The following is a 26958-nucleotide window of genomic DNA, read 5'->3' on the forward strand; positions in this document are numbered from 1 at the left end:
TCACCGTGTCTACAGTCACACACATGCATCAGGGTACAATATGCTTACGCATTCATAAATACATTTTAAAATACAAGCAGATCCTGAACTTGAACAAGAACACAGAAATATTAAACCAAAACCTTAACTCTGCCTCCTTCACATCGGATTTTCTGCAGTGCTCTCCACCAAAGACTCCTGCACACTGATGTCCTTACCTTTGTAACCTTAGAAGAATCCTCCATCTACGTGGATAAATGTGAAGTCACTGACGGAGAAAATTTTAACCATTGCTGGATGCAAGGAGAGTTTGTGCTAGCAACAGCGAATAAGGGTAATACATAGCTGCAGGCAGAAAAAAACCTTTTCCATTCTAGCATAATGTATAACAGAAAACCATAGCTCCCAATGAAGAGGGCTTGCAGTGTGTATAGTTTTTGTGTAAACCATCTGCAACCATTAGTATGTAACATCTTCACGTGACAAATAATAGCTGAGAATAATTGCAAGTTTATTTCCCCTTTCCAGAAATATACATTGCTTCACAGTTTCTCTGAACACACTCCCTTCCAGATTTTTATAGATGAACAATTAAAGAAGATAGGAGTCAACAATGAATAGTCAGGCTGCCAACAGGATTTTTCATCCACAATCCAACTTCAAAGACTTCCTATTAAAAATTATGAAGGGAAACTAAACAAACCCTCCACAAAACATTAAAAGGGCATAAAAATAAACACTGTGTGGTGTTTCACACTGGAAGGCCATCAACGTTTAGAGGAAGAGAGGGAACGTGCATCTCTTATTATGCCTGCCAAGTTAAGGAAGCTCAGTCAAGATGCTCAGAACACATTTTCCCATAAAAACAGTACTACTGGATCAATAGCTACACCTTTTGCGTTCCCATTTCACCTATTAACAGACCTGTAATTTACACCAAGTTCCTTGAGTTTGGCCCTTCTTTTTAAAGTCTGAAGTGACAAGTATTAGTCAAAGGACAAGAAACAATACAAACCAGTGAGGGAGAACAAATGTCTCGAGGAAACAATTAAAAGACCACAGGAATTCAAGGAGTAAGAACACTAAGAGTCTTAAGGCAGCAAACAACCTGATTTCATCACAAAACTGTACCAAGGGGCCAACCAGGCCCCTGACCCCTTCTCAGGAGCCATGAGCAGGCAGGAGCACCATGGTGGCAGATGCTGTGGACGGTACCAGCAGCCACAGCTAGTGCTGTAGCCACCACAAAAAGTGCTGTCCCTTGGGCATGCACCGAATTCCACTTACTGCACCCTTTCACCTGTCACAGGTCTCAGGACACTGGAAAGCAGTCAAGAGCTCTTATATCTGTGGCATTAGCACAGACACCTTTCCTCCCCTCTCTCAGAATAAAAATAAAAATTTTAAAATGGTTCATTATAATTTCCTCTCCAGCAGCTCTAGCATCCTCAACTCAGCTCTGGTGTGAGACATGGGACATGCTGCTATCAGGTAGATTACAGAGTTTTCATCAGAGTCATATAGAAACATTTGTAAAAAGCTGAAAAAAATATAGCGGGGTATTATATTAAAATATAAATCCAGTCACAAAAGGACTGGAATGTTTAGTCACTGTGAGCATCACATTTGAAAAAAAATTGCATTGTTTTCAAACACCCATCTCCCCTCCCCCAAAATAAAAATAAAAGGAAGATGAAAACATTCCTTTCAAAGGCATCACTGATCTAGAGGGAAAAAATGCAAATGTTTAAAAAGCATTGTTATTCTACCTTCAGGTAATAGAAAAAAACCCCCAGATATGCACATTGATAAAAGTATAATCAGTAATCAACCAGTCCCTTAGATACCAAATGGTTTTTTTAGTACTTGAGCTAAAGCCCTAAATTCAAGGGCTTGGTGCTGTATACACAGCATTTGCTATCAGCTTTAACAAAATGCTAAGAAGTATACATTTCTTGTCAGATTAAAACCAGAGTCTATCATGACATCATTAAGGCTCAGAAGCACCAAAGCTAGTCTCTGGCTAACTGAGAAGCCATTAGCAGCATACTGAATGATTTCCATTTAAGAGAAAGGAAAAAAAGGGTGTTTCTTCTCCTCTGTGTTTAGCACTGGTGCCTAAACACCAATCACTGCCATTTATCACAACAGCTCTGACTACTAAATGGTTAAACTAAACAACTAAACTGGTAGGAGTTTAAAGCAAACACGGTTCTGCAGTTCTGTGTTTCTTCTCCTCCTAACAGCCATTTATGCTACTTAACCTATTACATTTCTGACATTACAGATACATCCCAATTACACAATCATTACAAAGAAACATGAAAATAAATGCCAACAGACAGAAACGTTTCTGTAGGCTGCCTAGAAAGAGAAATACCCTACTTAAGTTTATGGATGAAATCTGGACTCATGCTAATGGTAGTTCAATTGATTTCAACAGAGACAAGGGTTTGCTCCAACTCTTTTCTCATGGTTTCGACAAGGTCCCCTGCAACTTGCACAGCTCCACTCTCCAGACTGAAAGCCAGGGGCCCGCCAAGCTGGCTGAAATGCCTTTACACACTCCAGCTGTCTCCCCCTTCAAACACAAGTAACTGAAAGGCAATACAAATAGTCTCTCCTGGAAGCATGCCATAACTCAATTCTGGTAAGCTTGAAGTGGAAGAAAGTATCAGTCTTCAATAAAGGTGATCCAATTTTTCTCCTTTGTAAACTTTATCTCTGTAGGGCCAGAAGCAGCTGCAGGGTTCTCAGCTCAGGAAGGACATGGACCTGTTGGAGGGAATCCAGAGGAGGCAACCAAGATGCTTAGAGGCATGGAGCACCTGTCCCATGAGAAAATGCTGAGAGATTTGGGATTGTTCAGCCTGGACAAGAAAGGCTTTGCAGTGATCTAATTGTGGCCTTTCAGAACCTGAAGGGAACCTACAAGAACGATGGAGAGGGACTTTTTACAAGAGCATGTAGTGACAGGACAAGAGGGAATGGCTTCAAACTGAAAGACAGTCTGTTTAGATCAGATACTAGGAAGAAATTTTTTACTGTGAGGGTGATGAGGCACTGGAACAGATTGTCCAGAGAAGCTGCAAATGTCCCATCCCTGCAAGTGTGTAAGGCCAGGCTGGATGGCATTCTGAGCAGCCTGGTCTAGTGGAAGGTGTCCCTGCTGACAGCAAGGGGCTAAAATTAGATGGTCTTTAAGATCCCTTCCAACCCAGGCCATTCTATAAACTTAGAGAAGACAACAGGCAGTGAAATACTAAAAAGATGATAAAATAAACACTTCTGGCTCCATCACACACCAGAGAAGCCAAAACCCGCAGAATTTTTCAACTCAAGTAAAATTACAGATCAAATGACAGTCACACAATTGAACTGCCTGAATTCACATGAATTTCAGAAGACATCCACTACAAAAGAGTCGATGCATAAAAGTTGGGCTGGGTGTGTGCTGTAAAACCAGAGCTGAATGTCAGTCAGAGCCAGTTTCAGAACTGAGTTAATGGAGAGGGATGACAAAAGACTGTACGAGAGCAAATGCTGAAGGAAGCAGACTCACTAAAGGGCTGTAGAGTTATTACAGCACTAATCTAGCCCATCTCAGTAGGCTGCATGGCTGTGTATCAAAAGGGAATTAGATCCTACAGTTTGTCCAACTTCGTTTTTCAGCTGTCCCTTTAAGCTAAAAATCTACATGCTTTTATAGATTAATTACTAGCTAGCTTGAAAAAAAGAAGACTGGGTAAGATGGCAAAAAGGCCCACACCTGTCCATGTTCAACCAACTTTTGCAGAACAGAGTATCTGCAGCCACTCACATGCAACAGCATCAGCAGATATTCATTTGCTGGGTACCAGCCCTCTCCGTGTCCCTCCTTCCCTCTGGGATGATAAAACATCTGTTAAAGCAAAGTTAAGCACCACCCTTAGCAGCCTAAAGTGTGTTTTATAACACTGAAGGCCTGCTTAGAAATGTGGCATTGCTGTGTGTTCTCATGTTTTAATCGTGCATTACCACCCCTCAGTCACACAGGCTGACAGGGCTCTCTTGAGTCTTTCTGCCACTGGAATATAACCTTCATTCTTAACTTCACCTAATATGAAAGCCAAAATCAAGTTCTCTCTTCCCTTCTTTCATTTAAATTTTTTCCCCTACTTAGCTTCCATAGAAACAAACCAGTGTTTCTCTTATTCATTTTTTTAGCCTTTTTTATGGGAATATTTTTATTGACCTGTTTTGTTATTCAGAACTGTCAGATCTCCTGCCAAGCTATTCCTAAACCAAGACAGCCATCACTCACATCATCTCGCTCTCTGACTTCCTTTAGGATAGACACAGGAATAAACAGCAGCTCCTTCCCTGACAGCCTGCAATTCTGCCAACACCAGTGCCACCACCAGCCCAGCCATGAGCTGACCACAGCCCAGCCTCTAAGCTGGGCACAGACAGGCAGGGTTTTCAGCTGGCCACGACACCACTGTGACCCCACTCAGAGGAGCAGCTCTGAAAAGTAAAGCAATGCTACCCAAGAACAGACCCACCTGCACTGCACACACAGAGCTCTCAGGTGCAAAGCTGGCACTGTCCCTACATCTTCAGAGTAATGCTGGAAGGCTGAGAAGCACGGAATTAGGAGAGTAAGAGTGGCATATTTCAGAGAGCCCCGTGCTCGTGTGCGTTGTTTAGATACCAGGTTTGCCCTCATAACTTTTCATGTAGCCAGAGTTCAAGCCCCTGCTCTTGGTTTGCTTTTTTTTTTGTTTGTTTTGGGGTTTTTTGTTGTTTTTGGGGGGATTTTTTTGTTTGTTTGTTTGTTTTCTTTTTTTTGTTTTTTTTTTTCTTGTTTGTTTGTTTTATTCTTGGCAAAGAATATAAGCCTGTGGAAAAAAATCAGCATAATAGTCAAAGAGAATGAATAATTTCCAATTCCAGGCAAGGTGGCTGGGTGAAGCAGCAGAAAAGGGACAGAGAGGTGAGACAATAACTCAAAGCTCCACCTTTTTTTTTTTTTTCTTTTAAGTATCTATAGAAATTCTGAAGACATCTGATACAGCAATAAAGAGAGGCAGAGACTGAAAGTGAGGGTCAGAGGATATCGGGCTCATGGCTGTTTTGGTTAGAATAAACACTGAAGTAGCAATATGGATTTCAAGGACCAAAAACCTTCCACAGCTGCCTCAAGGACAAATGTTTTTAGGGATGAAAACCTTTTCATCCCAATCCTGGATACAATTGCTTCTATGGTTTCTGCTGCACTTCAGTTTTGGCTGGTTTTGAATGGCAGAGATCTCAAACCCACGCCCGTATCTGCATTCAAACCCAGAGGTTGACGTTTTTAAGCAAAACCAACAACAAAAAACCCACTTCGGTACATGAGAAAGTATGCAAATAGAGGAATTACAAAAGGGAAGAGGATTGAAAGGCAGCAAAATATTTAGTAGACTGATTTTTATAGCAAGCATAGTAAGAAAGCTATATACTCTTAAAATGGAAAAGGAAAAACAGATTAGCTGCTTTTTAATATTAATGCTGGTAGTTCTTCAACAGTTGCACAAATCCTTCAAAAATTATCATTCCCTTTGCAGCTAAGCTTCTGCAGTGCAGTTGGAAAGGCTGCTGAGTCTCATGTGGCTGCTCATTTAAGCTGTTCCCATTTCCACTCTTAAGAGAGACTAGAATGTCCTAATTCAGTTTAATAAAAAACACATTGGACTTGGGGGAGGGGAGAACAACGATGGCACTGGAAGAGGAACCGAGCAATTTCTCTACTTCAATGAAGTTTAAAAAAAGCCAGCCAAAAAAACAAACACCTAACCCAATGAACTCAACAGGAAAAACAACAGTTGATCATCTCAGGAAAGTCTCTAGAAAAAGGGGAGAAGAAAAGAGGAAGACAAACAATCAGAAACATCTTCCTTTTGCTTTGATCTATGTAAAAAATGCGTTCTGAGGCACTGGTAATTTATTGAAAATGGTTTTTCCCCCAAGCTAGCAGAATTCTGGTTATTCAAGAAGAGGAGGCTGATTTATAAAAAAAGCCATTAGCTGAATTTAGTTTAAGGAAGATACAATTTCATGAGTCCCAAAGAAACAAAGAAGGTTGCTTCAACAAATCTGATTATCTTTGCTGTTGGTGAATTGCTGTTACAGTTTCAAGGAACTCTGAAGGGTTCAGAGAACTGCAGCAGAAGCAGGTATCACATTACTTCATAAAAATGGCAAATATAAAATGATGTGATCTCCTCATAATACTGATTAGAAATAGAAATAAAAATAAAATAGAAGCCTTGACTTAAGACCAGAAGGGCGCTTGAATTGCATATTCCATGACTAAGCAACTAAAAAGCATACCAAAGACAGCACCAGCTAAAGGGACTGATCACCTATGATATGCACAGTAGTTTTATTTTTTAATATATGCTGATGCTTTACTGCATATTAGATCAAGTGAAACTTGATTTGAAATCTCTTCAGCCAACCTGGGTTTACTGACTGCTTAGTTGAGACAAATTGTTGTCCCTTCTGCCGAGTCCTACATCAAGGGCAATACTCTCAAACACTTCCTGGAAAATAAACACATTCTATCATCAAAATTGTCTTCAGCTTCATATTTTAGTTTACTTCTATTACTGAACTGAGCCACTTGTTATTCCCCAGCAAGATCCTGGTTCTCCAAACATGAAAAGAACTTAGGACAGAGAGGTCAGACCTCATTCAGTTACTGTATATGACTACATTACAACCTCTGGTCACTGCTGTTGATTTGGGGGAGAGGGGGAAATTTTCAAACATTAATCCATCAGCTATTGCTGTGACCACAGCCATGATAAGCCTCCAAGTTTAGTTTAAGGTGAGCACCCTTGTAATGCACTTAAGCAGTTTCCTCCTGACCTCTGCAGTGTTTATGCTCTGCAGAGTGCAATGCGATTGCCTTTTTCTGTAACTGGAAATGCTATGAAACAGTCAAAGAATATATGCTAGGATTTGCAAAAACAGGCAAGGAGGAAACATCCTGAGACAGATAAACAATCAAAAAAACCAAGCACAAGTCATAGTATGTAGAAAATAGCATATGGCTAAGCTTTCAGTGGGGAGTGAGCTATTTTGAGCCTAGTATCTCCCCAAAGGAGAGAGTTTTGAGAAATGCAGCTGCAGGACCCTCTGGGAAGTCCATCCCTCTAAAATACACCATTTTGGTGCCTAGCAAAGGAGCCAAATCAAATCCAATGGCTTAAAAAACCTGATCACCATGGTTGCTGCTTCTTTTTTTCTTAAGTTAATGTCCTTTTGCCTGTATGAGACAATACAGCCAAAGTAGTCCTATAAGATATAAATGTGTATAAATTATATAAATATCTCCTATGTCATACATATTGTGGAACACAAAATAATATTTTAGATACACAGCCAACAACTAACCCAACTTAAGAAGTCCATCAGCAACTCACAGAGACTCAGAAGCTCAAACTTTGAAAAACAGTCAAAAAGCACTGAACCTTATTAAATAAGATAGCCTTTGAAAAACTGGATATACGATGCTCTGACATTACCTGATTTTTGAGGATTTGTGAGATTCTTGTATCTTCTTGTGCTGTCTTTGCCATATGACTTGATGCTGCTTTCATTCTGTGATGTCAAAGTGACGTATCTAAACAAAGCAAAAGAATGTAAATTAGATTTTCCCCACATGTGACTATCTCCCAGCACCAGCTTGCCCCAAAGCATGAGTAGATTTGTGACAATGAGCTTCCTATTGCAACATAACAAAAAACTAGCTTCTATTCAATACAGTATCTCCAGGTTACTCTATCTTTTAAGTCTCTGTGGCAGTGGGGAACTATCAGCACTCCAACTCCTTTAAAGAACAACCAAGAACCCCTTTCCCTTGTTGATTGTGAGAGACTGCTTCGTTGACAAATCTCTAGGATGTATACATCCACAGACCTTCAAATTACAGACTGAAATACAAGTAAGTGACTCTTTTCTTCTTACTCATCTTGGTGCCTACTGCAAAATGAAGAATGGGTTATGTTGATGCAATAAATAAAACACCTTGCCTCTATTGCAGAGACCATAAGGATTTCACAGCACCTCATGCTGCTGTGACAGAACCCAGAGGCTGGGTGAATGCTCCCTGAAAGGAGATTTGCTAGCCCAGAGCTTGCAACCTACATGAAAAGTATCACACAAACAAGTGCAGGTACAGCAACCAGGAAGGGAGGGATTAATGAAAGTCAAAGATGTGGGAGATACAATCAGGCTGTCACCCAGTGCAGAAGAGGTATCTAGACAAGGCATCTTAAATTACCTAAATGAAAACAACACATCTCTTTTTGTCAATGCTGCTGCCTGGATGGCTTTGAGGGACGACCCTCAGCACCTGAGGGTGTTAAGAACGTTGGCTGAAATCACTGTGAGGCCACTCTATGTGATCTTTGACAAGTCAAGCGGATTGGGGGATATCCCAAAAGACTGGAAGGTGGCCAATGCCACCCCATTCACAAGAAAAGCTTAAAGAGTGACCTGAGAAATTACAGACCCATCAGCCATACTTCAGTCCCTGGGGAAAGTTACAGAACAAATCCTGCAGGGGGTTATCACAAATCAGATGAAGCATGTCATGGGGAAAAGCCAGCATGGATTCACAAAGGGCAAAGTGACACAAGTGCAGTCCCCCATTGCTGAGCCCATTGCTGTTTAACACATTCATAAGTGGTCTGGAAGACAGAATCAAATGTACCCTGATGAAATCTGCCAAAGATACCAAACTAAACGGGGCAGCAGACACTTCAGAAGAAGAGCCACCCTGCAGGAAGACCAGAATTGGCTGCAAGAGCGCAGTAACAAGAACCTTAAGGAGTTAAACAAAAACATGCAAGGTCTTCCAGACTGGACCAGGTGGTCCTCGAGGTGCCCTCCTACCTGGTATTCTATGATTCTGTGAAACAGGACTGGAAACTTGGGGTGCAATTCACAGCTCACTGATAGCAGTGGAAAAGGCTTCATTGGCATTGAGCCCTGCTGGGTTTTGGATAGTCATTCCAGGCTTGAGAAGAAAATGTAGCAATGATGACAGATAACCTCAGTGACAGCAAGCAACATTTACTTCCTCTCACTGTCACGCTACATTCACTTGTTAAAATTATTCCTTTACAATCTCTGATCATGGGTCCCAAGCACTGCGATGCTGCCACATACAGCAAGAAGTCACCCCCCAAAGTCCAGCAGATCCTTGCACAGAACAAGTGCCCTCCCTTGGTTATCCAGCAGGGTGGGGGAAAACAACCCAAGCAACTCCCTTGTCCTGCCCAGCATCAGTCTGCTTTCCCCTTCATCCTCCCCCCCAAGCCCAGAGAAAACAGCAGAGAACAATCTGGACCTATCAAAGCATGCACCACGAGAGAAAGCAGAGCCCCTTACAAAGCCTGACCTGCCTAAAACATCTTTCTTTAACAGAACTCCTCAGCTGATGGTAAATGCTGGTAGCATCACATGGGTTTTCTTGGATCTAGGTGACTTTCTGATTACAACATTATCGTGTTGAGCCCCAGTAACTAAAACCTGTGTGCACCCATATCTTGAAACAAACGTGAGCCTAAATGCTGCACGTCCCTGAACACAAACCATTCATCACCCACTTGCATCCTGTCTGCTCACAACTTTTCTAAGCAAATCCATGAATCTCTGTTGAAATAAGGTGTTAATAAACTCGTATCTACTTAATGTTTTATCTGACTTGGTTGTCATGCTGCTACTTAAACACCTCTAGGTTTATAAACCTATATATTTATAAGATATTGAATCTTATATTTGACTAAAAATTGAGTACCATTATTTGCAAGAAAAAATACTCATACACACAGAGAAAACCTGAGATTAACATCAGTGGAGCCAAGAGGGAAAATGCTGGGATTTTTTTGCCTCTGTTTAACACAGCTATTTAGAATCTGCTAATACGTTTAAATTTAATTTTAAAAATAACTGCTATATCATGAGCCATGACCAAAGTCACAATATATAATTCTGCTTTCTTTGTCATTTATCCATCTGTTCTGAACAAATGATGCTACTATTAAGCCTAAAAGTGCCAAAATATTGTGAAGACAAACCATTCCTGGTCGTTTCCTACAGAGGCCAGGCTGATGGACACTAGGAAAAACAATAACTGAAATACCCAGGAAAGCCTTTTCCTGTTTTTCATATTTGTTCTGGCTGCTTTTCCCACTGTATCACTTTCGTCATTAGAGCTACAATACCACCCCTATGCAGGGTTACAGAAATACACACATGCAAAGGTCTCATACATAATAACAGTTAAAAAGTAAAACTCAAGACATGTTAGAGCCAGAGGTACAGAAATGATGGCTGATAAATACTGAAAACAATCCCAACATAATTAATGCAGGAACAAACACTGCAGACGTACATCAAATTTACAAGTGAGATTTTAATTCTTTCCATCAAATTTTAATCACCATCTCATTTTTTGAGGTTTAGATTAGAAAGCAATCTAACTTTATATTCCTTTGCCATATTCTTCAGTTTTGCTTCCATCCCAGCCTTTAGATTTTGCATACAAAGCACAGTAAGGAGAAGCTGGGAAGTGAAGCCTACAGCAACATTTACAAATTAAGAGCTAAGTCAGAGATCAGCTATCCCATATACACAATATAAATTTTCAGTCTTCTGTCTTCATTAGGATTCATGACGCTGCTGGAAAATAAGGATCGCATAAGACCTTTTATGGCAATGTAAAGCACAGATGAATTAGCAGAAAGAGAATGCAGCTGAATCAATTTCTCATCTCAAGATGTAATGGAGGCAATTTCTTGAACTTTACTATGCTTGTAACATATTGATCAGCAAAGCTTCACACTGCAAGTTAAAGTGGGTATTTTCCCAGGAATAAAATGGAGGATGGTAGTAGAACTCTAGGCATCACATCGAAGACAGGGATTTTTTCCAGTGATGTTACACTAAAGAAAAATCAAAGTTTCCACGTGCTTGCATGTTATTGCAACACAGGAGAGGAAGATTTCTAGATGAAAGCTGAATTAGCCCTGCAGGAGCCTTCACAAAGCAAATTTAGAGACAGGACAGGGGAATGGTTTCTAACTGAAAGTGAGTAGGTTTAGATTAGACATTGAGAAGAAATCCTTTCCTGTGAGGGTGCTGAGGCACTGGAACAGGTTGCCCTGATAATTTGTGGCTTCCCCACCCCTGGAAGAGTTCAAGGTCAGGCTGGATGGAGCAGGCTGGTTTAGTGGGAGGTGTCCTGCCAAGCAGCAAAGCTGGACTCTCTCTATCCGTGCTACACGGCACAGCACAGGTCTGTGGGCACAGTGCACAAACTGTGCACAAAGAATTCCCCCGGCTCCCCCACCTTTGTGTCACAGGTACAGGACTCGTGTCTGGGCACACAGCAGACAACAGGGCTGGCAGTATCATAAAGGCACCCCAAGACACCACGGCAGGTGGGTTGGAACTGGATGACCTTCAAGGTCTCTTCCAACCCAAACCATTCTGTTATTCTGTGATTTACTTAAATGACATTAGCTTCTGCATCATTTGACTTTAAGAACTTAACCAAGGTGTTACACTTGGGAACTCGGACTTTCTGCAGATCACCAGAGAATCCAAACATGATTCTGAGAATATACCAAAGGGGGGGGAAAATCATAGTATCGAAGAGCATCTTCTTATCTAAATTGCTTGGTTATGATCAAGCAGAGTTTAATTAGTTTTGCAGCAGAAAAAGGAAAAGTTAGCCATCGTAAGATAAGAAACATATGAACAACAGAGTATGTGTATTAAACAAGCAATATCAACAAAGACTTTAATATCAACGGGCTAAATCAGCAACAAAATAGTTACTATTACCAGAATTACCATCAATCATATACCATTATTTCAGTTAACACAACTATATCTGAGCAGTCTCTCCTCACATGCTGGAAGTCCTCTCTTAATCATCAGCCTCATGAATTTGTTCCCTTTCCCTGGTCCATGTTCAGCTCCTTGCACCTTCCTAGAAAAACTCTAGGAATTCAGATTCTCTTCTAAGGGCAGGACTTTCCATGCATGCATAATTATTTTTATGTGCTCATTTCTGCATCTTTGAAATGCTTCAGGAATATTGCATGACATTTATTTTCAGAGAAAATGGCTCAAACAAATGGAGCATCTTACAGATGAGACATTATTCCACAGATAGATCACAAACCCCAAAATTTATTAGTTTTTCACGTGTAGTGTCCAAGGCTTCAGGTGACACAGCACAATGTGAGATCATGTTTAAAGTGTCTTTGACTTGAGCTACTGGTCAGCTTCATTCCCATCCACAAAGCAAATGGGTGCTCACATAAAGGAGACCCCCAGTTACACCACAGGCATAACCCAGGAGGTCCTGGCTCCCTCCAGCAGGGCTCAGCTCAGCCCACCCAGGAGAGAATTCCCCTAAACCTCCTGCCACATAACCCCCTCTTGTCCTCTCCTTATTGAACTCGGAGAGCAACCTGGCTGGCAGCACAAGAGCCCCAGAGCTGCTGCAGAACCCATCACCTTCACAGCTCTCCTGCTCACCTCCTTGGAAGGACAGCAGATGCTCACTCCCCATCTCTTTCTTTGAGACATTCATCATTTTCACAGGTATCCTTTCAGACCAAGGACTTCTGGTGTCTTTTTGTCACCCCATACTTTGGATTTTTCTTCTTTTTTACAACACTTTGTGGACTGGGGAAGGTGAAATGGGAGCCAGGGAGGGCCAGAGCCACATATAGTATTGAAGACAAGGGAGCACCACACATTACACAGCATCACTTTCACACTTTCTGTTTTGTTTTCTGTTCCTTCACTAACAAGTACTGACACCTGTTTTATCTATCATTTCACTGCCAATTTTACAGGACAACCACTAAGTCTCTTCCAGAGCAGTTAATACGTCGTGAAGCATTCATCAGGCATGAACCGTTTTGTGACTGCCCTCCTCCTCCTCCTCCATGCATCGCTTTCATTTATCTACAAGCAATTTCCTCCAGCATTTTATCATCCAATCATTCAGTACAAGGTGTTCTGCAACACATTTCGGCCCGCCCTTCTTTTCGTTAGTCTTAATACCTCAAGCCCACACTCTTGCAAAATTTCAGTTTCTTACTTAAAACTATGAGGTGATTAAAACAGTTCAAACAAAAGCATTGCCAAAAATGACATCAATAAACAACTCTGTTTCCTTGAAAAAAACCTCAGACTGCTCTTTCCCTTTCAAAATTACTACAAACCAGCCACTCTCCTAAAGGAAATTCCCCAATCAGTTGTAAAAAACAAATTCTAAATGGGCATTCCTCCTAATGAGCTTTAGCCCTAATTGTTCCAATTTGGCAGAGTTGGGAACACGTCACAGCAAGATCTTGTCAACAGCCTGACAACCTGATGTTTGGACCTCTCATGCCACACTAGCATGCCACCCCTGCCCTAAGAAGATAGAGCAGGAGCTCCACAGCTCAGGAAACAGCACTATGAGACCAAAAAAAAACCCCCAACCTCAAACAAATAAGCAGACAAACCTAAAAGTCTAACAGCTACTTCTTGGCTCCAGATCTTCCCTGCAGAAGGTGGGTGGGGAAAAAAAAAAAAACCCAACCCATCCCACCCCTCTGCAGACTGACTCCTATGCACTGCCAAGAATATTTTGAAAGACACAAAATGCATAATAACTTTTCAACTGAATATTAATTTCTGAATTGAAGGGAAACATCTCAAGGGTGAGTGGGTGTAAGGAACGATTCCTCCCCGGCACTGCCGCGCTATTTATTAAAGGCTGCGAATACCCACGAGAATTCAGCTTTGGCCTTTGCACTGTACACTAACAAGCTTAGTTTAGTGACATTCACAAAGCAGATGAAGCTCTGCTTCAAATGATCCCTTTGAAAGAGACAATTACCAGACAACTGGAGATTGGATGACCATCAGAGCTAATTAAATTCTTAAATCCTGTTTGTATTTTTATCTGTATCTTTCTCACCATTTTTGCTGAGCAGGGGAATGGGTTGGCTTGGGAAGCCGAGGGAACAAAAATATGCCTTTCCCACACCCCCATTCCCCTCCAGTTACAGATCTGTTTGGAACAAAACTCACGACACGAAATCAATGCAGCCAGTGCTGGAATTCATCTTATTGTGACAGAAATATTCCATTTTCCCTAGCTTATATTTTAAATTGCTTTCTGATATACCAGGTTATTATTTTTTTTAGCCTCTTTCGTTCCTTACATAATTAAATGCCACGCCATTCAGCTTTTACAATTACTTTTACCATTTTCAGAAGAACATTTCTCAACTTTCGAAGAAGAATTTATTCCCCACAAGTATTAGCTCCACTGACTATTTTCTTCTTCATTACATTAAAAGCTCTTAGCCATCCCTGTAGTAATCTTCTCCCTAACACAGACTTTCCTGTAGGGTGGGTATTATTTGCCAATCCTCAGTTTCCTTTCCGAGTATTCCACATAACCAGAAGTAGCACAGAAGAGGGGAAAGGGCAGTGCTTTTTAATATCTCAATGCCTTCAGCTTGCAAGCAAGGAATAAGGGCTAGGCACAATTTGTGGATATTTTTTGGTAACAAATTCAGATTTTCCATTTAATACTTTTGAAAATAACAACAATACTCCCAAAAAGGTAAGCTACGACTGCTTCACCCATTTATCCTCCAGGTACAGACATGCAGCCTCTGAAGCTTTGAGTCCTGGCTTCTACAATTCCTCTTCAAAGACAACCTCACTTTTGGAGCAGGAGTGTTCCCAGCCCTGTAACTTCACCTTCAAGGTGCTGCCCCCACTAAATACAGGTCCAGCTGCACAACACTCTCTCCAGTTTGCCAACAGAAAACCTTAAAGAGGTGCTTTATTGATACAGAAGTGACGAAGTAAAACACATATCATTCTGCAAGAAGCAAGTTCATCCTGCTTAATGCTTATTTAAGAGAAATATAAACAAACCCACACAGATTAGAGTAATGCCTCCCTTCCTGCGAAGGCTAGAGATAATTATTTGGTGAGAGGGGGTTTATTTGTTTCTGTTGGTTTGGGGGTTTTGTTTGTTTGTTTTTATTTTGTGAAACAACTTTGGGGGAGGGATGAGAAAAAGAACAGAAAAGCAAGTAAAAAAAGGGTATTTTAAATAACAGCTAAAGCTCTATTTCTGACCAAACTGCCATCTTGTTTCTTAGTAGAACAGGAAGAAGGAGTTTCCAGTGAGTGCCTAACAAGCATCAGGGAAGAAACCTTCTCTGGGGCAGGCACAGTACACCACTACAGCATCTTCTCTGGTGAATTATAAGAAGGAAACACTTTGAAGATGATGATAATCTTGCTTGTCATCTTTGTCTCTGTCTTACCAACTGACCAAGAAATTTTTCAGGAAACATTATCAAGCATCACGCCTCTAAGTGAAATCAATGTATGCCTGACCTTTTCAAACAATTTTTAACTCTATCACAGACAGAGTCTGAATTACTGTCCCAGATAATTCAAGAGCCAACAGGCTCTGCCCACATTTCCCCATGATCCCACTTGGCACCCTGGCACAGCGTTTTGCATGAAGGTGAAGGAACTGGGGGCTCTACAAAAGAAGGCAGAGGATAATGTCTTATTTCACGTCCAAATTTTGTCTGAGGTCACAATGACCTGAATCTAGAATGAATTATGCATAATCACCCTACAAGCAAGTGGATCTGTGCCAACTGAACCTCCTAAGTTTTGGTTGCTAGGAGGTAGCAGTGGACATATTCTCAAGTCCTGTTCACTTAAGCCATTGAGGCTTCCTCTCTGGAATAACCTTCCACAGTTTACCCATGGGTTTATCTCTCCTTGAGACATCAGACTACAATTAAATTCTGTGATTTCCCATCTGCTGTCATTTAGAGAAGCTTCTATGAATTCTCTCTCCAAACGGTCTGCAAAAGACCTCCAACACCTTCAGAGCAAGCTCACATCTCTAAACAAGCCAGATAACACGATTAGCACAAATCCTGTTCACAGGAGTCTTGAACTCAAGACACACTGCTGTTCAGATGGCCATGTACCAAGTTCTGCATCTCAAACCCCACAATCAGCACAGCAGACAAACCTCAGTACCACTTCACAGAGCTTGCCTTAACTTTTCAGTCTGCTCTCTAAAAGACGTCTCAATGGACATACAATATTTGTACATTGACATTTATTACCAATTTTTTTACATGGATATTAAGTTTCAGAGTGTGCTATCTGGAAATCTTGGCTGCTCCAGATCATGCTTTTAAAGACTTACTTTATTCTCCTATCAGTTTGTAGGAGATGCATTTCTGTCTTCTGATTTAGGAACGCATAAACAGATTTTTCATGGTTATCTTAGCTAAGATTGGACTTGGACTATTTATTTATTGCATTGTTTACATGTACTGTGAGCCATCCGATGAGGAAATGGAGAAATAAAACCAACCTCCTCCTTTAGACCACATAATTTCTGACACTGTTTCTACTCAGAGATCAGCTCAAGTTTTGTTTGTTTTATGAAGAAAGAAACTAAGCAAACACAGACTTCAGTTTTTCATCATTTACTGAATCTATGGCATACCAGACTCATTTATCATCAGGCCTTAGACTCAAGCTGAAATGCTAATTACAGACACAAAAAAAAAGGTAATGCTTTTCCAATAATTAGTAGGCAAGCAATTCTCAGAACAGTGTTATCAGATTTATCACAGGATTCTGGAAAAAAGATGGTGATGCTGACACACTCGTGGTTTCCCTTCTGTTCACTTTTCATTTACAGCAGATTCAAACCTCTGGATTATCTACCCAAGACATCTGACTGGTAAAGTAGTTTGTAAGTGAGCAGCATGGATGTTCCCCACTGAAGCACCCTTGGGAACTGCCCAAGCAACAGTGGCAACAAGCAGTACAACCAGAGGATGGAGAAGTAATGCCATGGACCTCAGGCATTTTTTAGTTCTGACTGTGGACTTCATGACCAAAAAATACAACCAAAAATGCCATTTCTAACAGCCCTCATCACAGCAAACACCAGATAACACAACCAGGAGCTGAAGAATGTGAGTAAGGATGGATTATGAGTTGATTTTTTAAAAAAAGCTAAAAGAGGAGGTAAAACCAACTTCAGCAGAGACGAAAGGTGAGAGACATTGAAGTGTGCTGATAAATCAGAAGCAAAAGCAGCTCGGGCAACACCAGCCAGACCTCAGCAGACAGTCCTTCAGCTTCTCTCACCCAGAGTAAGCAGCTCTGGGATCTCCCCAAAGCTTCAACACAGCCAGACAGAAGGGAAGGCATGGCAGGGACACAAGTGTCCCGAGAATCCCTGCCATGGTGACACCATTCCCACTCTGCAAGCATGGTGGCACACGGTGAGAGGGAAGCAGTGCTCCCACGGTGTGCCCTGCAGGAGGCAGGTCCTGAGGAGATGCTGAGCCTTGTCCTTGTTTTCCTGTGCTCAGCTCCAATGGCACACCTGCACTCATGCTAAGGAAACACCGTTGTTCCTCTTGGCCAAACCTCATGGCCTTTACCTTGGGTGCAGGCTGCAAAACCTCCATAGCACCAGGGTGTTCTGAACAGCCTTCCTGCAAGGCTGCACCCAAAGCAGGAAAGCACCAACCTGCATAAATGCTAGGTAGGTGTTCAACAGCAGCTTCATCTGATAAAGATTTCAAGCAGAGACCTCCCAGGTGGGGTTACAAGACTTATAAAATATTTTCTCCTATGTATGAACAGCCTTACATTTGTTCCTTTATCCTGCAATGAAAAATTCTTATTACTGTTCCTCAGTTACAAGACGGTAAGAAAGGATAATATATAATGAAGGCACTGCACATATGATTTAAAGTTGCCTCTGAATACCTAATGCACAAGATTTGTTTTCCTTCAGATGCCAAGAATCAGGCTAGAACAACAGTAATATGATTTTGGCTTGTACAAAACAATGTTTTATTTTTTTAATAGGCAATGGTCCTACATTAAAAAAAAAATTAAATCCAATTGTCCTTATAGGAGATTTGAAGACAAGCCTTCTGGAAAAGCAGTAACTGCACAAGACAAAAGATAATCAACAGTACTGTTGCTGTCATGTTCTTAGCATTTCTGGACTGCAAATTCAGGCTATGAGAAAAGTCTGTATCAGATGCTGTACAGCATGAATATCTAAATCTTTGAAAAGTGAAGAGTTTCAGTAAGCCTAATTTTTAATTTTTTTTCATTTTATTTTTTTAAATATTGAGAACATCTGTGTATATTTGATTTTCATTTTAGCTTTATACAGGGCATTGCCTTGGAGGAGACCATTTGACACAGAAATCTTAAGCCTTTAATCTTCATCTTCTCCTTCATTAATGTCTGGTAATGCAGCACTCAGAACAGTTCATGCAGTCTTATATTATCCTACTGGTATATTTTCTAGCAATGCCTAGCTATGTCAAATGCTGCATCTCTCTACATTTTCTACATTAGTTTTAGCCAGTGGCCTGATTTCCACTGGGATGGAGTTAATTTTCTTTCTGGTAGCTGGTACAGTGCTGTGCTTTGGATTTAGGACGAGATGGAATATCATCCCTCATGTTTTAGTCGTTGCTAAGTAGTGCTCACTCTTAGTCAAGTACTTTTCAGTTTTTACACGCTTTGCCAGTGCAGAGGTGCACAAGAAGCTGGCAGGGAGCACAGCCAGAAGAGCTGACCTGGACTGGCCAAAGGGATATTCCATAGCACAGAACATCATGCCCAGTACAGACACTGGGGAGAGGAATTATTATTATTTTATTTTACTTTCCTTCAATTATTAAACTGTTCTTATCTCAAGCCATGGGTTTTACTTTTTCTGATTCTCTTCCCCATCCCACCACGGTGTGGCTGTGTGGTACTTAGCTGCTGGCTGGGGTTAAAACCATGCCACCAAGTCTAGATTCAAGAGTGGACCAAAATTCCTCTGCACATTGAAATTTTCAGTTGCAATCTCATTAACTCCAGAGCTCTCTCTCTCATAGAACCCTCCCTGAGTTCTGGAAGGCTGAAATGGTCTTAATAGACCAACTGCAATGCCCTGTTCCTTTGAGATCTCCTGTCCTGTTCTGAAGAGAAATGGCATGGTCATCTTCCTTCACAGAGAGACCTTGAATTATCAAACAATTCTGACACTTTCTGAAGCCCTGCAAGTGTGAGCCACCACTCCCCAGTGACCTTCTGACACATAGATAATGTTTTCTTGTAAAAATCTATTACAGTGGCCTTGCACTGTACAAACACCTGTTGAAAACAGAGGAGTGTTGGATCAGTGGCCTGAATTCCACAGCTTCAGCCTCCTCTTTTTGCCCCGGGTGTACCAGCAGAAGCCACAACCCAGGACTGGTCTCCTTCCCCACAAAGATATCAAGAGCTGCTGATGAATGGAGAAAATCTGTGTTTGTGCAGGAAGTAAAACACCTCTCTGATACTCTGTGCACAGGCATTGCTAAGGCAGCTGGTCATGCTCTCTACACTGATCAGCAAACCACAGTACAAGTACACAGCATAGTCCTGGAGATCCATTTGATAAATGATTATGTCCTGATTTCCAATAGATACACCTGTTCTTGTCAGGAAAACCTGAACGGGAGATTCGGATGATTTATTCACTAGTGTGAGCTATGAAGTCCTGAACTGAAAAATATTTCTTAGAGGAAAACATAGAGGACTACTAATATTCTCTGGAAAACACAGGACTACTTAAGACATGAAATCCTCAGACGGACAGACCTTAGACCTCTCTAATTCAAGGCTTCTGGTGAGTCTGGTGAGAAAGAAGTGATTTGGCAATCCTCATAGACATGCATCCTTTTCAAAGCACAAATATCGAGTGCAGCCTGCACAACCTTTCCAGTGGTAACAGACATGCAGTCTCACTCTGCAGCCTGTGGTTGATGACTATTTCTACATCTTTATGGGCTTACACAGTCCATTCAGCCTGAGATGGAAATAGCAGTGTAACTCTGTGCACATGACTTTACTGGTCTGCTGTCCCAGCTATAGACCATTCCCACAAGCACAAGAGTGGTGTATTTTATATACCCACAGCAATAGAAAACTGAGCCACTGAGAAGTTTCTGGTTCATGTTACCTGAACAATTTTGTATATTTTAAATCACCATCATCTATTTCTTCTAGATCCCACTTCTATTTCTTAGCTTCTATAGGCTCTTAACAACAAGATGATGCAAATAAAAATAGAATCTTTGGCAAGACTTTAGCAAGTAGGCTCATTTCCATTTCAGTTTTAGCCATATCCTCAAATGGATAAATTGCCTCAGTTATTATCAGAAGGAAGTTGCCCTGGACTTGAGAATGCCACAATTTTCAGGGAGTTCCTGTCTTTTGGAGGGTCCTAGACTGAAAGACTTCAGCTAAGATGGGAAATCCTAACATAATTCAGGATTTTGACTCCATCCCAAAGCATAAAGGACCACCACAGACAACCAGTTCTAGGCTCACAGGGCTGTTAACTTTCTAATCAGAAACAAAGCAGATGCTAAGCAAAGACCCTCACAGCTCCCACTCCTAAATCTGGTGAAGCAGCAAAGGAAGAGTTCTTGCCATCCCCACCAGGTGCTTAAAAAAAAAAAAGAAAAATAATCATCTTCCATGTGAATCAAGTAACTTGCCGAATGATTCATGGCTGTCATATCTGAACAAAAAATTACCCTGTCAATATGCAGAATAAAAAATATAAAAATTACACTGCAGATGATTAGAGCAAAATGCATGAGTATTATGGATTCTGAACCTTAATGGATGACAGACTTGCTGCATCTCCTTAACATTAGGAGAAAAAAAAAATCTCTTTGGTGGCACAGCACCAGCCTTTGCAAAATGGGTAAAAATAACATGCAGCACAAGAGACAGGAATCCAACACATTAGGTAATCTGTGATGAGAACTCTACGAATAAAGCAGATAATACCAAACTAGTTAACTAAAAAATCCCCAACAAAACTCCCATTTACAGATCAAAAGAATACCTGCCTATGTGTTTCAAACTAAAAACCAACTGGAATGACAAGTATTTGCCATTTTAAAATAAGCAAAGAACCAGATACACAAGAGGATCTGAATTTGCCCACCCTCTTCAACACATTGGGTTTTAACATTTACAGAGTGCTGAAGCAAACACCCCACCACTTTTATCTGGATTTGATGTTGCATTTGGCACAAAACTTTCGTGTTCAGAAAGAGACTTAGCTTGACAGCAGATGGAGTATTCCATTAAAACATGAGTGGCAACATGTGCCCACCCTCCCAGCCAAAAGCAGAAAACCACTTCTCAGTAATATCTGCCCATAGATCACAACATGCTCACACCAAGCTTACCCACAATGTATTTTTCCTTACTCTTGTCCAAAACTGCTCTTCTTGGTAAGCAAATTCTGTAACTAAAAAAATTTTGAAATAAACAAAAAAGTTTAAAAACGAAGCAAAACAAAAAACTCCCCAGCTTCAAGAATTCATTTATCCAGAAAAGTGTATGGAAACACTAACAGCAAGAAGTGACTATTTCAAGTTAAGGGTAACTAGAAAGAAAAGAAGCTTGGTTCATTTTATAAAAAAAAATATGTGGTAATATTAAAAAAAAAAAAATAGAAGAAAAAACGAAGGGTACATTAATTATGACAGTTCTGTGGTTCTCCCGGATTTCAATTAGAAACCACTTTATTTACAGCTCTTGGCTCAGCAGCAGGCAACCCAAGGAGAACATTTTTTATGGTGCAGTTTCTAATGCAAATAAAAGTAAAGGCAACCCTAGAGTGGTTTTCTAACTTATATAATGAGACAGGAAACAAATGGTACAAGTGAAAAACGATCATGTCAAATGCATTCAGGAAGACCACAGGACTCAAATAATAAATTCTCCGACAAGTACATTTACCTCAAAGAGCTATCTAACAAAGTTCTTTCTTCCCCCATAAATATATAAACACTCTCTCCTAAGATCTCATTTTAATAATAATTTAGATCTACATTCCACAAAAATATAAAGTTGAACCCATTCTCTCCACTCCCAAAACAAGAAGTGACCGCTAGGGATAGAAATGTGCCTTTTCTGCTCAGGAAGATCACATTTACTGACAGTTCTAAGAGACAAAGCTGGGGTCTGCCCAGGCAGCCCCTTGTGCAGCAGCACACAGGGAGGTGAAAGGAAGTGTAGGGAAACCCCTGTGGTTTCTCCCACAAAATCCATATGTGGGAGAAACTAGTGCACACAAGCAGGCAACATGCAAGTGAATTCTCCCCAAAAATGGCTGAAATCCCTTAAACCAGGGCAGGCTCACCAAGGACTGACCTCACGTGTTCAAGCCACCGACTCAACTTTGTCACCACAATCCTGTCGGTGACAGGGCTGAGCTGCAGCCCCTCACAGATGGCACTAGTGCCTCCCCAGATGCCACCAGCCCAGGCTGGAGTGACACCATCCTCACCCTTGAAACAACCAACTCCACCGGTGAGCTGCAGATCAGCACGTTCAGTCCAAGGGTTCACACAGGCTCTGACCACATTATTTCTCCCACAGTTTCCCCTTCACAGAGGACCTCATCCAGCAGCCTTGGCCAGCTCGTTATGCTTTTATTCAAAATGTAACATCATAGGGAGAAATTCCTACAGCCTTTTTAATTTAATTTTTAAAGTGGAAACAAAATAAATTTTGCCTGGTTTAACAACACTTTTCCAAACTGTGCCAGATAAAGAATTTTCCATCTTTTCAAACTCACAAGGTTGTGTCAAACACTTACATGCTCTCTCAAATGCTACTCCCCTCCCTTGCTTGTTGGTTCACTTAGGAAAGAACGACCTACATTTTGGGCACCATTTAACAGAACACTTTGAAGGAGCTTCTAATACCATAGAAAATGCCTATCAGCAGCATCTGTCAGCAGCACAGGAGGGATCTACCTGTATATAGACACTCATATGCTACTAAGCACTTCCCTGAAAGCAGTAAGAGAGATGCATTACTTTCTGCAACCCATCTGACTACAGGACTAGTTTCAATCTGTATTTTGCTCTTAACAGAGAGAAGATTCTAGAGGCGACCTTGTATTGCTGTCATTTACAAAGGCCTGCATTTAGAAGAGCACAAAATGTAGATCTTTATTTCTTTAAGATGTAGCATTCCTTCAAGTCAAGTAAAAACCGCTTTGCACTGGGCAAACTCAACAGGTCTTCCAACCAATGCCTTCATTGTCACCCTCCAAAGATGTCCTACCTGGTAACTGTGGGTATAATTGTGCAACTGGTACCACCAACAGCTTGGCTGGCTCATGTCTCCAGGTTTCCTCTACAGCCAGTACAGAAAAGGAGAAAACAAGTGAAAGAAAATACAAGGAAAAAACGTTTCTAGAATAGAATGTGACCAGAGCACTGAAACTGAGTTTCTTCTGAGCTGCCCTAAAGAAAAGACCCTTTGTCTCTACTGACTGCAAGGACAAGTCAGTTGTCCAAGGAAATTAGCTGGTCCAATCAGAAGCATAAACTTAGGACAACTTAGAACATTCCATTATTGATACTTCTGTCTTTTGAAATACTTCAGTTAAGCCTTTTTTACAGCTAACCATTACGAGCATATAAGGGACATCATCATCTCGTTTGTGGAGGGGCTACAGCACGTTGTTAATGAAGACAAGGTTATAGGGAACCAGACTGTGATGAGGCAAATGCAAGAGGTACAAAACACAGAGGAGGGAAAACTCTGCCAAGCAAACATCAAAGATCCAACACTTTCCTGATGTTATTCTAGCAACGAACCACAAGAGAGCCACCTCTGGAATTGTATGTAACACTAAAACACACCAAGCACACCCACCCACCCAGCTGAAAGCCCCCAGGCACACAGAGCTGCCCACCCCCAGCACACCACCTGGAGAAGCATGTCCATCAGAAGAGAAGGACGTACCGAAGCGCCAGGGCACCAGCCCTTCCCACTGGACAGCACCGCCAGGAAAAAAATTTACCAGGATTCTCAGCAGCCCTTAAAGCCGCTGTCGTGTCTGAGAAAATAAATCCTAATGCACAGTACCACTCCCACAAAAAAGGGATTGAGCTTGTTCTTATATAAGTATGTATATTATTTAACACTCGAAAACAACCGTTCCATCACATCTATGCAGAACCAGACGTGGTGAAGAGCTGAGAGTGGGAAAAAAATACAGTAATTTCTACTCTATTGTATCCATCCATTTTGTTTGTTTGTCTCAGGGCAAGTCAAGGGCCCTCAACACAGTGCAGAACAAGGACCACTATCTGTTTTCCTTTTCTTCCTTTGTTGTCACACAGGGTGACTGATGCAAGTCAGTACAAGTATAATTCACACAGTATTTGCATCTATTAGCTGTCATCTCCTTGGACATTATCTTTTGGATCTGGGAAAAACTGATTACAAAACACCTTAAAGGTGAGATAAACAAATGCTCACCATGATCTTGAGGCAAACAATTGTTTCTGCTTTTATGGTCATCTGAAGAAGTTTTGCTCTTCCTTAGATTAAACAAACACACGCCGCCAAGATGCAAGTGTTGCTTCTGAGGTAGATGTGAAAGAGAAGGCCTAGGTGACAAAAATAACTTTCAAATAGATGTTAGTATATTCACATTGCAAAGAACATAAAAGGAGGCAGGAAGCAGGGGAGGGAAGTGTCTCTCTCATATCATATTTAAGTGACAGTACAAGTAACAGTGACTCTTTTTCCCTGAACTGCTCACAGATATGGGACCATTGCATAATCTTCAATAATCTTGTAAATTCTACTCATATCTTTTCTGAACCTTACAGGAATTCACAGAATTAAGAGCAAAAATAATGATTTTTTTTCCCCTGACTTATCACTCAAAAGAAAAAGATGCAAAATAGAGCAAGTTTTCCAGTAAAAACAGCTTCGTCCTACTTTATGGACTAGTTATTCCTAACTCTAACCACCTCCCCTCACACAGAATATTATGTAGTGCTAAGAAGCTCCTCCAGTCACCAGCCATGTTTTGCATGGTAGGTATAAACAAGCTGCTTTATTGCAAACAAATCCATACTCATGCAGGAGAGTTTTAGAGATGCCTCATGGAAGCAGGTATGCTGTGTATCCCAAGCTTAAACCCATCTGGATGAGTAGCAGTAGGAAAAGACACCCAAATGAAGGGAGAAGAGGGGCACAGCTTGGTATAGAACTGGAAGAAAGAGGGTGAAGGAAATGAATGCATACATTTTTGAAATTTTGCCCTGGTAAAATCTTGGAGGAAGAAGAATTTCAAATGACATTTCTGCAGATACAGGGATAAAAATCTCTAGAGATGCAATGTGAAAAGTTATTTAAAACATGAACAAATTTAATTTGATAGTCAGCCTTTCAGTCAACCTATTTTCTGCACTCCAGTGAGGGCAACAGGGGAAAAATATTTAAATCTTCTAAAGTAATATGGAGAAAGGCATTTTTTGTTTCAGAATGTATTATCGTTAAAACCACATAGAAAATATCCTTCAAGGTTACCAACCCTCTGTGGCGTCTTAGATGGTCTGCATGACAAGCATGTATCCAATAAGCAAGTAATTCAGTGTCAACAACATAAAGACAAAAGCAAGTCAGATTCAATTTTACTTGAAGATGTGGCTTTCTAAAATACCACAGAGAAAAGAAAAGCATTCCTGCAGTGAAGAGACAGTTGGGGCTTTGCATGGTATACTTCAAGAGCAGCAACATATCGCTTTTATTGTATCAAAAACCTTGAACCTTTTCCAAACTGTCCTCGTTCTCTGACTTTTTTTTCCCTACCTGATGTCTTTTCTAGTTTTTCATTAAATTTCTGATGGTTCTTCAGAGTTTCACAACATCATCCTGGAGGACTTTTTAAAATAAACCCAGAATTTGAATCAACACACTCCTTAGTCCATGTCCCGGCCCCTTTGATATTTTTCATACCAGTATTGCCTTATCCCAAGCAGTCCCTGCAGCAGATGCAACCTGTGCTCTCCACCCAGCTGCACTACTCGGTTTGTATTCCTACAAATATCCAGCTCAAGAGAAATAATGATTTCCATTTGAATTTAACTTCCTCTGAAGTGCCTGACGTATCTTCCACAGTCAGTTTTTTTTACCTGGTCAAGAGAAATCTACTATAATCCATTGTGTGAGTTTCTCAACCTGAGAAGCCATTAAATGCACCAATCACACTGATGTGTTTTCCTCATTCAATTTATAGACAGGAACAAAATGCCTAGAAATGCTTTAATTCACTATTCTGCAGACTTTGGAAGAAGCTTCCTTGCAATTTTGTGGAAACACACACTACAAATTTTCCACGTAAGTAATGCTTAATTCAGAAATAACGTGCACTGGAAAAATATTTTTGACCATGGTAAGTGCATGGTAAAAGCATGATACTTCCATGATTTCTGAAATGAAATTCAGTATTAGTTTTCAGTCAGATCCAGTGCCTCCTCCACAGTCTTACCCCCTTACATCACAGGCTGCCAGCACGGAGCTCACGGTGCTGTTTGGGTGTACACATGTGTGTGTGCATCCCTGCACATCTGTGCAGCATCATGTTCAAAGGGTCTCTGAGGAGGCATATTTACTTTTTCCTCAGGGGAAGGCCGTGGACTGGAAAGAATAAGCTCTAGCAGTATTAAGTTATTTAATACTTCAATGGTGTAACGGATTAAAAAAAACCAAAACATAAACTGAAACTTACACAAAGACCTTTTCTTGCAGTGGTTTTAAGGCAGAACCAAAATTCATTTACGTCAATGAAGCCCTGAAAGTGGAATCTACATAAGTGGGTCAGAAACTGTGTCCTGGGGAGAAGAGTCGTTATTTCTTAACTCCTGAGCTTCAGAGAAACTTTAGGAAAGTTTCTTTGTAATGTTTCCTCCAACAGATGTCAAATCATCCTCAGATAATGCCGTTGTACCCTGACCCAAACAG

The 26958-nt window shown here is 40.9% G+C and overlaps 1 protein-coding gene across 6 annotated transcripts in view; it reads right to left on the bottom strand.

Annotated features, from left to right (window-relative positions):
• Positions 1-26958, bottom strand: part of TRERF1 (transcriptional regulating factor 1) — a 98069-nt gene that overhangs the window by 22020 nt on the left and 49091 nt on the right. For 5 of the 6 annotated variants that reach the window (XM_088161213.1, XM_088161215.1, XM_014887399.2 and 2 more), the window contains exon 3: positions 7533-7630. The gene's annotated coding sequence lies outside the window, so the exon portion shown is untranslated. Of the gene's footprint in view, positions 1-7532; positions 7631-21365; positions 21428-26958 lie in introns of all 6 variants that reach the window. The other variant, XM_014887400.2, reaches the window with a different exon arrangement.

This window comes from Sturnus vulgaris, chromosome 3 (genome assembly GCF_052056855.1).
Source record: "Sturnus vulgaris isolate bStuVul1 chromosome 3, bStuVul1.hap1, whole genome shotgun sequence".
Lineage (NCBI taxonomy): Eukaryota > Metazoa > Chordata > Aves > Passeriformes > Sturnidae > Sturnus > Sturnus vulgaris.